Here is a 12,019-nt window from a genome sequence, read left to right as displayed (position 1 = left end):
ATGGAGATAAGTTTTCCCCACTTCAGGGGAAAACAGCTTTTCTGTGAACAGCACAACTTGATTGGGGGGGGGGGAGAGCAGTTTTGCTTCAATTAAATTAAGTTGGTTCTTTTAAATTAATATTGCTGCACTACGTATATCTAGCAGGGGTGTGCAGTGGCTTTGAATGAATCACGCATCTCTGAACTAAAGTGGAGTACTCTGGACTTGTCCGAGGGAAAATGGAATCTGTACAAGGTTTGCTGAGTTGAAGCAACTCGGAGCCCCTCAAGTGCCTTGCGGTGCCTCCATGATGTTCACAGTTTCTAATAGCCTGCCTGCAACATTACATCCTCACTTATCTTACCTCCTCATGACACCTCCCCATGGAAGGTCTGGAAGAAGTGTGGTAGGCTTTTAATTGGTGCCTAAAATTAAACAGAGCAGGGGCCAAGAAGTAGGGTTTACTTCTGAGGAGACATGTATAGGATTGCACTTTTGTGCATATATGCATTTATATAACCCATATTTCACTCTGAGTTCTGCTACAATCAATAAGAGCTGTCACCCTTAGTAAAAGCACATGCTGATCTTTCCCAGTTGTTTTCAGTGCTTCCGAAAATCGAAACAAATCCACCGCAGCTGTTGGCTGGCAGACATATATGTACTCATTGTGACTGTTGGGAACTTAGTTGATATGGACAAATTGGTCTTTTATGCACTACCTGCTGTGGTAGTGCATAATGTCTACTGTCCCTTGCTTTGGTTTCTCCTTTTCAATGAACTGTGTAGATATGACTGCCTTGGTCTGAAAACTGGAGGATGGAGCCTCCTCCTCACTCATTCAATTACCAAGGTTAGGAGAGACTGCTGTGTCGTTTCCCATCCATATGCAATGTGACATCCTATTTCCTGCAACTGCCAGGTACTTGAGTTGGGTCCAGAGGACTATATTTTATTTCCCACACTGACAAAACATTGACTGCTGTGATTAATGGACATGCTCTGAGGTTAGGGGGAGGGAAATGCAAAGGGGTTGGGCAGATTCCTTGGATCGTTTGCTGGAATTCTGAGCCAGATAGCTAATCTATGCTTATTACTAGCAGGGAGTTTTGAAAATAATATCAGTGGTATCGCAAAACAAAGCACCAGCTGCATTTGGTTCTTTGAAAATGGGTGAGCATTGCCACCAGAAGGATCTGCCAGAGCAGCCTGATGGCTGTGAATCTGTTGGCCATGTTAGCCCAGCAAAACAGTCAAGATTGTGCTTATATCTTAACCTAGTAAAAAAAATAATTCATTCTTAATTTTAGCTACAGATTCTACAACGAAAAGGGATGGGGAGCCAGTGGTCCTCTAGCTATTACTGTACTCCAACTCCTATCATCCCTGACCATTGGCCATGTTGGCTGGGGCTGATGGGAGTTGAACAACTAAAGGGTCACAAATTCACCATCCCTGATCTTTGCCCATAGAGAGCTGGGCAATCTTGAGAGATCTGGGCCTGCTCCCTAAGGTCTGGTGGAGTGGTCTTTCTTTGTGCCCTCACTATGGTGAAGGCGTGATTAGCCAGGGCTTTCTCAGCTATTGCACCTACAGTATGGAATGCCTTGCTGCATAAGGTTTATTTGATCCCCATCTTTGCTGCTTTCCTTGGCTAAAGCTTTTCAGTTCTGGCAAATATTTGGCTTGATGGCAGATGATGTTTTATACAGTGAATTATGGGCTGTATGGGCTGTGCCTGCTTTCATTATTTAATAAATAAATAAATACCGGTATACACTGATTTGGGTTTGTATGTGTGTGTTTGTATTATGGGAATGTATCTTAATTGTGGTAAGCTACTCAAAAGCACTGGAAGGATGTGATATAACTTTTAAAATAAAATCTGCCAATCACATCTTGTTCCAAACACCGTCCCACTTTACTCACCTAACATTTCTCAAAATCCAAACAGAAAAAAAATGAGCAAAGCAGGAGTACAACGGAAGAAAATAAGGAATTGGTCTTATTTAGATAAAGCAAGTGGAAATCTATAAGATGGCAGAGGGAAAGAAACAGAAATGCCAAAGGATGAAGAAAATTCAGAACCAGTGGAAGCATGTGTGTTTCATAGAATTATTGAATTGTAAAGCATTTATGCCAGATGACCATCCAGCTGTCTTTTTCAGGTTTTGCTTTGCTTTTTTAAATCAGGACTAACCTGAGAGGTGTGTGGTAAAGTTGATTTCCCCCTTGAGGTCCGGTCCTGATGCTGGTTGGAAAAGCACAACTGCTGTGGGAAGTGGCACATGACATTCTCCAGTTCCCCAAGAATAGGGCCCAGGAGGCTGAGTGTGTAGGCCATGTTCTCTCTACCCAGGCTGAAAAGGAACTGGATCCTCTCTCAGTTGTCCTACTAGTCCTGCAGTTTGATTAAAATCTTGCGTGATCTGTTGGACCTTTGCCAGGCCCAAATAGAAGTCACTACACATATTCCCAAATACGTTCCTATATGCTCCTCAAACCCATTATGCATTGTATTTAGAAACTATCCATAAAGATGGAGAAAAACCCAGTAGCAGAACATTTCAATAAATGAAGACAAAGCAAAAATTCAATATATGATGACAAAGTAAAATTAATGAGACACTGTTCTTCTTAGCATGTTCCTGTTTTGCAGAGAATGTAGCATTTGGCTTGTTGACTGCATGAAAAACCCAAAGCATTGCATACAATTGCTTATGCTACATGGATGCTGCTATCCAACAAGAGGAAATTTGCACACTAATTGGTGCTGTGTGTGGATTTTCCCAAGATGAAAAGCTTGATTTCGTAGCCAGAGACCCCCTCTAATACCAGTAAGGAATGAAAGGAGAGAGAGAACAGAGGCTGGATTCAGTTGTCCCGTTTCCTGCCACCCTCTGAACAGATGGTTGGAGCTACTGCAGAGATGCTGAGGGGCTGTGTGATTTCAGGCCAGCTCTTGGACTGAACTTCTCAGATGGGAGGAATCTACATGCAGCACCCATTTGTTTTATGTGTTTTCCGCTTTTGGATCTGAAAACGTGAATTAACATTTATGGAAAACAGCTGTTTCTGCTAATTACATATAAACCAGGCTGTTTTCCATCAGTTGGGAGATATCAAGGCAGGAAGGAGTTATGGCCAGTCATTGGGTAAACTGGCCTTTACAGGGCTTAAGGGTGGGCTTGTTTTTTATTTCTGTTTTTGCACATCTTCAAAACATGCCTGTAAGTGCAGGCCCCACAATGGAAAATATTTTATTTATTCTGGGCTCCAGAATACTGAATTTGTGCTAAAGCTTTCCTCTTTCTTATGACCACCGTAGGCGCAATGTATCTGGGGGGGTTGCTGGTGCTCTGTCAGGTCTTAATTGTACTAATTTCTTTAATTATCCGCTCTGGTGAAGTGGTAAAGCCTTAAATGAAATGTTTCCTATCTTTCCTGAGAATATGCTTTGGAGATCCTGATACATGAAATGTTCAACAAGTATTGGTTTCGTTCATTTCAATGGGGCATATACAGGAAGAGATGTAGAGGACCGTCAAGGAAATATCTTTAAGCTTGATCCCCTTCACCTGTTTATTCTGTATTGTTGTGAGTGACTCCACTATTATGGTCCTTCATTCATGTGTGCCTTTCTAAGAAACTGTGCAGCAGATCTTACTTTTATGCTGAATTTGAGGAAGATAGAGAAGGCAGGGAAAGAACACGAGGTTGGACAACTTATACTTGTGGTGAATAGTTGCTGGTAACAAACAAACAAAATTCTGAAGGATAATTTCAGCTAGAAATTCGCTCCACTTCCCAGTGGGGAGGAGTTGCGATGGACCACTTGGCCACCCACTCTCCTCCGGGGGCAGGGGATGAAGTCCCGCGTCACCTAGAGGTTCCCAGCCACGTCATTTCCAGCCAGCCAATCTGCTGGCTAGGGGGCGTGTGGCTGGGCCCGTTTAAATGGAGGTGCGAGCCGGAGAGCTTCCTTTTGGCTCACTTCTTTGATCTCCCGCCCACCTTCCCTATTTTCAGGTTTCGACATTGGCCTTGCGATGGACCTCAGTTGGTCGCCGTTGAGGGGCCCGGCAGGAATTTTTCCACTTGGCAAATTGGCATGGGCCATTTGGTTTTCTGCTACCTCGTAGCAATCACCACAACTTTGTAAGGTTTGGCGGTTAGGCATTGGTTGAGCTTATGCTGGGGGAGGGGAGATGTGGACATCACCTGCCCCTCCAAGCTTAAGGGTATTCCATTAAAGGAATCTGGGGGTGTGGATCTTTTCCAAAGCCTGAGGCGGAGCTAGGGCCATGCCACGGCCCCGTCGGGAACCCAGGGGGAGCTTGAGTTGGTTTGCATTGACGGGGCTCCCCCTACCAGTGGTTAACCCTTACAGGACTCCCTCCGTGACGGGCGGGAGTCAGATATAGTTGGGTCAATTCCAGTGCCTAAGCCAATACCGCTCACATTCTGTAACCAATAAAGTTGTGGCCTAAATTTGCCGAATAACCATTAACCTAATATCCGTGTCCTTGTGTCTTATTCATCAACGAGGGGGTGGCTTCGGGGTCTCGACACACAACAAGATATATTCTGGGTATTTGGTTTCTATTACCTAAGAGCCAAACTACAGGTAGCGACCGATTTGTGTGGGGGTTATGTTCTGGACCCCTGTGTCTATTGGCAGGGCCTGCATAAGGCCATCTCACCCTGTTCTGCCCATGCTCTGTCCTGCTCCTTTTGGTGACTTTTTTGTGACATGTTTGGGTCACTTCTAGGTTCAGTCTGATGTGCATATGCATGGTCACACACATAAGTGTAAAACAGTTGTTGTCTGTATGGCATTAATTGAAGGAATTAATCAACATAGGATTTTAAATAGCATCAGAACCACAGGGATTGGGAAGGAGAGCTTAACCCTTCCCCTCTGTGCCACTGTCTTGATAAAAATCACACACACACACACATACCTCAAGACACAACTTCCACGGAGAGAGACTATGGAGGATTTGGTGTCAGGGGAATATGGAGCCACACAATTGAAATTTTCAATGTCCACACGAGCCTAATCTTCATATCGAAACATTTGTTCATTTCTCAATGTGAAGTGCCTCTTAGGTGCTCACAAACACAATCACAGGACGGAAAGTGAATCGTGTCAAGTACAAAAAACCTCCCAAACTATTTTCACATCCTTTGGTAGGTTTTATCCACTTCTGTCATCTTGTAAAATAGTTTTTTGATTTCTTGGCTGTGAATCTGGGTTGGGTGGAGGGATAACAAAGCCTCATCCCCCCCCCCGTCTTGAAATGGATTTGGACTTGGACCTTAAGCCAAATCTGGCAGCCTGAGACCCACTTTGGAGCAGTGCTTAACTGAGGTCTTGATTGAAACTTGTGGTCAGTGCACACCCCTAGTAGTAACAATGATATGACACTGGAGATTGTGACTGGAGATTTATTGATTATCCAAGACCGATTAAAATAAGAAAGCCAACTTCTCCTTCACTACATAGCCAATCTGTGAAGCAGAAACAAACTGAAGATGCCAGCATTTCCCATGAAACTAGATGCAAAGCAAATACTAAAATGGTGCTTTGAAGCACGAGAAAGTTTTTCAAAAGACCTTTAAAGGTTGGATAACTTTTTAAAAAGAAAAACCATAATTATCACTTGTTAATTGGGAAAACAAAACAACAAAAACAGCAGGTCGGATATTTGATTGGGATAATATGTTCTGCTGGTAAAATTGAAATCTTCACATCTTTGTTCTTTGTGCTTTAGCTCTGGCATCAAGCACAATTCTTGTGCTTTTCACACTTGTCATGAAAAATGCTTTTGATCTTCGTTGCTGCTGTTAGTATGCATGTGCAAAAAGCAGAAAGCAGATTTAAAGGCATTTATTATTAGGGTTTTTAATCAAATGTTAGCCATTCTGGAAAGTCAATGTAAAAGTATATTTCAAGTTTCCAGTGTCATTTTCTCTCACTGATATGGACAGATCACAGCATATTTTCCCAGCATGGTGTCCTCCAAATATTACTGGGGTCTAACTCCCACCAACCCCAGCCAGCATGACCAAAGATTTGGGATGCTGGGAGTTGTTGTACAACATCTGGAGGGTGCCAGGTTGGGGAAGTTTGGATGATATCTTAAGTGCATTTCCAGTCCTCTTCCTATTTTATATTTTACTACATTGGTTTTTTGCTTGTTGCTTTTCTTAGGGATCCACCCCCTTTTGTACATCTCTTTGATGTGTCTAATATAAAGTGATAAGTTCTGCAAGTAATAAATAAAATAAATTGATCATATATTTGTGGGTAGCTTTTTGTGTTTTTTTTAAATGGAGCAAACCCTTGATTCAGCAGTTCCCAACAAGACCTACCACCCTACCCACAATGGTGCCATCTAACTGGACTGGGGAATAAAAGCTGAGTTGTTGCAGATTCATGACCACCAATGCCTTGAGTCCTGGTGTGCCAAAATGGTGGGATATAAATTATTGTTGTTGTTATTATTGGAGTAAAAATATGTCATTCATTCTCCTCTCCTTCTCTAGAAGGGGAAGAACAATGTACAAAATCTTATTTGCCCAAGGTGTGACATTGCATGTTTCTTTCTGCCTAGTGTGAATCTCTTTCCTATGAAAGTTGGCATATTCCCCCACCCCACAATATAGTAAAAACAGGCTAGGAAGGGATTTGTGGAGTGATGTATTTGCATGACAATCCATTCGAAGCAGAAACCCTGTTTACAGTGGGCCCATGCCTGAAGGCAAGCTAAAAGCAATGGCTCATCAAGTTGGTAAGCCACCTTGTATATGGACAATTAATTCCAGGGTGAAAGATCACATTACTAGGAAGAGAGCTTTGTTTTATGGGCTGCATGAATGCCTCTGTGTGTTTACAGACTGTTTTGTTGATGGTTTACTTTTAACCATTTTGTGACTTTCTTGGTCTTCAAAGTTTCTCAAAGGCAATACAGACTTCCAAGCAGAATTTCCCCTCTGCGTGAGTAGCTGAAATATGACACCCTCCCAGAAAATCATAGCAGAAAGGGTGAAGATCCTCCTTGTTTTTTTTTATTTCAAAGAGCAGGTTTCTGATTTCTTTAGGTAAAGGTAAATGTACCCCTGACCATAAGGTCCAGTCACGGATGACTCTGGGGTTGCGGCGCTCATCTCGCTTTACTTGCTGAAAGAGCCGGCGTACAGCTTCCAGGTCATGTGGCCAGCAGGACTAAGCCACTTCTGGCGAACCAGAGCAGCACATGGAAACGCTGTTTACCTTCCCGTCGGAGCGGTACCTATTTATCTACTTGCACCTTGATGTGCTTTTGAACGGCTAGGTTGGCAGGAGCAGGGACTGAGCAACGGGAGCTCACCCCGTCGCAGGGATTCGAACCGCACACCTTTTGATTGGCAAGCCCTAGGCTCTGTGGTTTAACCCACAGCGCCACCCGCGCGAAACCTGCAAATTTTATTCTTGTTTTTTAAAAAATATCCACTTACAGCAGCGGAAGACTCTCTTTTCAGTTTCCCACTGGCCACAATTCCTGGAATGCCTTTGTTGAAAGTGATGCCATGCCCTTGTTGTGTTGCTCCCAGTGCATTCTAGGAAATGGGTGGGGGTCTTTCTACAGCTGCCTCTTGACTGCACTTCCTACTAAGACCCAGTAAGTGGAGATCCGCTTCTGAAAAGTTCAGAGAAGCTTCCAAGTAAGCAGTAGAATATTGCCCCCTGGCCCATACTCAAAGGGGAGAATATTTTTAGCAAATGGTGCTGGTGGTGGCCCCAGCTTCCTGTAGAGTCCATCTTCCACTGAAAGCAGCTGAGTACCCTCTGCTCAGATATTAATGTGCTGATGAAAGTAGGGCTTAGAACAGCAATGACCTGCATGACCAGATCAGTCATAGTCAAGGAAGAGGATAGTCCCATCCAGCAGCAAAACAGCAGGCTAAAGGGAAACTTTTAGTCCGCATGCACTTCCTGTGACAACATTATATGTGTGTGTGCCATTATATAATCTACAAATATACGGTAAACGCAGAGGCAAGGGAAAGACAATATTAACTCAATTCAATGAATTTCCCCTTGTCAATCTGCATTTTACAAGCATGTTAATTACTTTGCACCAAAGTGACTGTTTTAACAGAGTAAGCTAAATTTCAATAAATGGAAATAAGTTGTTAGCTTTGTCTTTTAAATGGATGCAAGAGGGGATAAAGTGTTTCAATTTTGTGTAAATCACTTAGTTCATTTATTTAACAACCTCAATCAGTGGAGTTTTAAATGAAGCCAAATTCTGCTAAAGGAAACAAATAAAGTCAATGAGGATTGGCCTAGGTTGCCTTTTTCATGGCAGCTACCGGTGCATAACATTGCATGATTGCTGAAGAACCTAATCTGCAAGGGAGCTCTAAGGATTTCTTCCATCAGCTGTTCTTTTTCAGTTCATTCTGGAGAAATGCTCTGATTCATGATCATGCCACTAATGTCAGCATTTGAACTCTGAAGACTAGTCCAGAAAATTCAGTTTGACCTGTTCAGCAGCAGACTTTTGTAATCTTTCGTAATATGATGCCCTGTGCAAGGCCAAAATTTGGCACCCCCAAAATGAATCTTTTCAAATATGGATCCTTTCAATTTTGCACCCCCCTTGGCTCAGCTTCCTGTGTGGGAGAACCGCTGACCAGAACCTAAATCCTGGGCTGACCTGTTCCGGTAGTATAGATGAGTGAAATGATTCAGTCTGCGATCTGCCTGGTGTCCTTGACTGGCTCCCTGCCTCCAGTTTCTCTGTATTTCAAGGAACAACATTTTACTTGTTTTCTAGGACACTTTATCTTACTCCTTGTTGCCTCCTGCATGACACCACCCAGTGGCGTAGCGTGGGGGGTGCAGGGGGGGCCGGCCGCACCGGGCGCAACATCTGGGGTTAGGGCAAATCCACGGGTTAGGGGGCACAAATCCACGGGTTAGGGGGCGCAAATTACTTGCCTTGCCCCGGGTGCTGACAACCCACGCTACGCCACTGACACCACCATAACACTCTAGTAGACAGTCTGTGAGCTGCTCCTGAATCCAGATAATATAAACTATATTTTTAACAAGATAATGGTTTCTAGCTATGTAGGATACTTAGAAAACATCTCATGATCACGTCTATTTCTCCTAAGGTTTGGAAGCGACTGGTGAATGTAGGTGAGATATTGTGTGCTGACCTGGCAAGATGTGTGTCTATAATTCTGTTTGTGGATATTTTCCATGTTTTCAAGTTGAATGCACCTATTCACTGGCATGTACAGTCTCTGCACATTTTCCACTGCACTTACATTAACTATAACATGTACACAGACTGAGCTGCCTGCTTTGGAATATGTTTTGATTCGTAAACAAATCCTTCATTCAAATTGTTGCACCTGTAGCTTGCAGCAAAATACAGGCTTAGACAAGACAACAAAAGGTAACGAGGATATAATCTTTTAATGCAAGGCATTTAGTGTGATCCTTGTATATAAAACAAGCTGTGGAATTAGCATGCATATATTGTAAATATAATAGGATAATAGACTTTTATTTTTCTTCTTGGAGTTTATTACTTAGCATATCCCACATTATTATGAATACTTTCTTGGGTCATTCTTAATATTTTGCACTAGAAAATCAATGACACAAATGCATCTTTTGCTGTTTCTTGGGATTAACAACTGAATAATTATATTGTAAGCAAAACCCGACTCTAAGGTATTTAGCTTTCAGAAATCTGTCATAACTTATTAGGTTCAGAACTAAATAGAGTAAATAACAAAAACTGTGGATAAAAATAAAAGCCTATTATAGTTACTAAATATACATGCCAGAACTAGAGTGTGTATGGAAACTATATTCTACTGTCCTTTCAAAGTGATAATAATAACGTATAACACCATTTTTTGCCCGGTTCGTCTGGCCATCAATTTATTCTAGGCTCAGGCTGCTTACATAGCTCAGAACTCCACATGAGCCTACCTAGACCTCAGATCATTATGAGAGACTCCTATGTGCATGCCCACTTCAAGAGAAGTTTGGAAGGTGAATGATGAGGGAACAGGCCTTTTCAGCAGTGGGGAGCCTATGGGATGCTGTCCCCAGCCTGGTGCTGACACTGACATCTTTTTGGAACCAGATAAAGACATTCCCATTTCCCCAGGCATTTGAGTGAATACTGTTATGGTCTTTTTTTTCTTTTGACAAAGTAATAATCATAAATAAATAAGAATACTAATGTGCACCCCACCACTGAGACCATTCCAGTGAACCTATCCAACCTCCCAAAATTTCAACACCTCTTGAGATGGTTTGACCCCTTTCTGTTTTAACAGTACAAATTCTAGAAACAGCTTCCATATCACCCCCAAATCATTTCTCCTGCGTATTCCCTGTCTTACCTTAATGGCACATGCCTCTTATGATCTTTGAGGCTATTTGAGGTAGCATTTTGGGGATCATCTTTTGTTCTGCAAGTGAGGAGAGAGAGAGCGTATTCTTGTTATTTTTGTGCTATTCCCCCCCATTTGATTTTAATGCTCTATTTGTTTGAATTTGTATGTATTTTTCTACGATGCTTTGAGACCTTTTTTTTTTTTGTAAAAATAACCAATACATCAAATATTAAATATTACTGAATATTTATTTAAAATATTGTAAAGGCAGTGACCATTTTGTGTGGGGGCTTTGTGTGGGGGTTCCGTTCCCACCCCCATGCACATTGGTCCCTGTTTAGGGAAGCTTTTGATGTTTAACAGACCACTGTATTTTAATACTTTGTTGGAAGCCACCGAGAGTGGCTATTTATTATTATTATTATTATTATTATTATTATTATTATTATTATTATTTAAGCACACCCCTGCCCCGTTTTGCCCTCTTCCAGGTCCAAAAGGACCATTGGTGATTGCTTGTTAGTTGGATGTGCCAAAAATGGTTGCCACCTGTATCTCAATCGTGGTTCAATCTCTGTCACTCTGTTTCTGTGCGGAAACAGTTGCATAATTTTCTGTGTAATTTTCTGTTTCTGTAAGTCCATGAGCTCTGCAAGAAGTGAGGCTGTCTAAAATGTTTCCTGCAGAGCACTCAAGAGCACAGGATTGTTGTTGTTTTTTGTTAAAGCTCAGCAGTGGATGATTTTTTAAAGAAAATTAAAAGGTTACAAAAATATCCTACATTGCTCTGTTTTAACAAAAACAAGCTAACACAGACCCCTTTAGAACTCTGCAGGCAGTATTCTTCACAACTTGTTAGAAACCTGTAAGGCAGGGCTTTCCAAACGGTGTGTTTAGTGTGTTGGCTGCAGTGTGTAGGTGTGTAATGTGAACACTGGAAAGGGAGTTAGTTTAACCTCCGGTTTGCTAGTAAAATGATGCCTGTCTAAAAAGTGTGTCGCCAACATGAAAAGTTTGGAAAGCTCTGCCGTAAGGACCTATCAGGAGGCCTTAAAGCATGTCTGAGGGCACAAACAACTGTTACGAAAAAGGAGCAATGCAGAAGCAAGCACCAGGTGGCTGGAATGGTAAACAGGATGTGGCTGTTATTGGATTGTACCGTGGGAACCAGGCACAGTCTATTCACTGCTCTGAGAGCCGGATGTTACCTCAGAGCAGCACATGACCCTGTACTGGAAGTACATGGGTGGAGTTTATTCTCTCTCTGCGTTGGGAAGCAGAGTGTGCAGACATGTTTTCTCTGTACTGGTGAAAGACAGGAATAAAGACATGTAGATATATTTCTGTCTGTCTCTTTCCCCCTCCCTGGGAGAGGAGTGGGGGAGGAGTGGTGTGTTCTCCTTCACGTTGAGGAGAATCGCCGAAGAGACCTCCCTTGATCTTGCCGGCAGGCGCTGGCAGGGGAGGTAAACAAGGATTCAAGCCGGGCACCTGGAGGGTGGCCAAACACCTCTGGACTAAGAGAAGAGCTGGAGGCTCTTCTGGCTTGAATCCCGACAACTGGTAGCAGACCGATGGTTATCTGATCTATGAGAATCTGCATGAGAGGTGAGAGGTCGAT

The sequence above is a fragment of the Podarcis raffonei genome, chromosome 7 (genome assembly GCF_027172205.1).
Source record: "Podarcis raffonei isolate rPodRaf1 chromosome 7, rPodRaf1.pri, whole genome shotgun sequence".
Classification (NCBI taxonomy): domain Eukaryota; kingdom Metazoa; phylum Chordata; class Lepidosauria; order Squamata; family Lacertidae; genus Podarcis; species Podarcis raffonei.
Note: the sequence above shows the minus strand (reverse complement) of the source record.